We start from the raw sequence: 1,855 nt of genomic DNA on the forward strand, positions 1-1,855 counted from the left end.
TCCTGTCACCGTGTGCATGGACAGACCTGGGGGCAAGCACGAGAGCAGGTCCGGAAGGGTGGGCCTCCCTAGAGGAGGGGAGGGCCCAGGGTCAGTAGGAGGAGGGAGGGGAGGGGAGGGGGAGGGGCGGGGGAGTGTAGATCAGTGTAGATGAAGGGGAGGAGACAGGTTAAAGAAGGATTTTTTTAAGCCGTGATACAAATTCAGACATGGATTAGTGTAAGGTGTGCCATTCAGAGGATAGTGAATGGGAAGACAAAATATTTAATGTAAATAAGGTATTTATGTTTTTGTAATTTCTACACACAAACCCTATAATGACAAACAAAAAACAGGTTTTTAGAACTTTTGAAACATATTGAAATATAAAAACCGGAATATCACATTTGTGACTGGGTTTCTGGAAACGGGTGGGTCACTAACGTCGCTAGGTCACTACTTCACAGGACACACCTGTCTACAGTGAGGAAAAAAGTATTTGATCCCCTGCTGATTTTGTACGTTTTCCCACATGACAAAGAAATTATCAGTCTATAATTTTGTCCTGCCTGAACAGAGAGTGACAGAATAATAAACAAATAATCCAGAAAACGATGTCAAAATGTTATAGAATTGATTTACCTTTAATGAGGGAAATAAGTATTTGACCTCTCTCAATCAGAAAGATTTCTGGCTCCAGGTTTCTTTATACAGGTAATCGAGCTGAGATTAGGAGCACTTCTTAAAGGAGGGGCCTAACCTGCAGTCTGTTACTTGTCTAAAAGACACCTGTCCACAGAAGCAATCAATCAATCAGATTCCAAACTCATCAACCATAGCCAAGACTAAAGAGCTTCTCTCCAAGGATGTCAGGGACAAGATTGTAGCTCTACACAAGGCTGGAATGGGCAACAAGACCATCGTCAAGCAGCTTGGTGAGAAGGTGAAACAGTTGGTGCGATTCTTCGCAAATGGAAGAAACACAAAATAACTGTCAATCTCCCTCGGCCTGGGGCTCCACAAGATCTCACCTCGGTGAGACTTGCAATGATCTCGCAGAACGTGAGGAATCAGCCCAGAACTACACGGAAGGATTCAGATTCTCAAGGCAGCTGGGACCATAGTCACCAAGAAAACAATTGGTAACAACTACGCGTGAAGGACTGAAATCCTGCAGTGCTCGCAGAAGCGTCCCCCCTGCTCAAGAAAGCACATATACAGGGCCGTCTGAAGTTTGCCAATGAACATCTGAATGATTCAGAGGAGAAGTGGGTGAAAGTGTTGGTGGTCAGATGAGACCAAAATCGGAGCTCTTTGGCATCAACTCAACTCGCTGTGTTTGGAGGAGGAGGGACTGCCTGCCCATGACCCCAAGAACACCATTCGCACCGTACAAACGGGGGTGGGAAACATTATGCTTTGGGAGTGTTTTTCTGCTAAGGGGACAGGACAACTTCACCGAGATCAAAGGACGATGGACGGGGCCATGTACCGATCAAATCTTGGTGAGAACCTCCTTCCCTCAGCCAGGGCATTGAAACTGGGTCGTGTGGATGGATATTCCAGCACTGACAATGACCCAAAACACACGGCCAAGGCAACAAAGGAGTGGCTCAAGAAGAACTGAATTAAGGTTCCTCGGAGTGGCCTAGCCAGTCTCCAGACCTTAATCCCATAGAAAATCTGTGGAGGGAGCTGAATGTCTGAAAGTTGCCAAACGTCAGCCCGAAAACCTTAATGAACTTGGAGAAGATCTGCAAAGAGGAGTGGGACACAAATCTCTCCTGAGATGTGTGCAAACTGGTGGCCATCTACAAGAAACATCCCGACCTCTGTGATTGCCAACAAGGGTTTTGCCACCAAGTACTAAGTCATA

The sequence above is a fragment of the Coregonus clupeaformis genome, chromosome 15, assembly GCF_020615455.1.
Source record: "Coregonus clupeaformis isolate EN_2021a chromosome 15, ASM2061545v1, whole genome shotgun sequence".
NCBI lineage: Eukaryota > Metazoa > Chordata > Actinopteri > Salmoniformes > Salmonidae > Coregonus > Coregonus clupeaformis.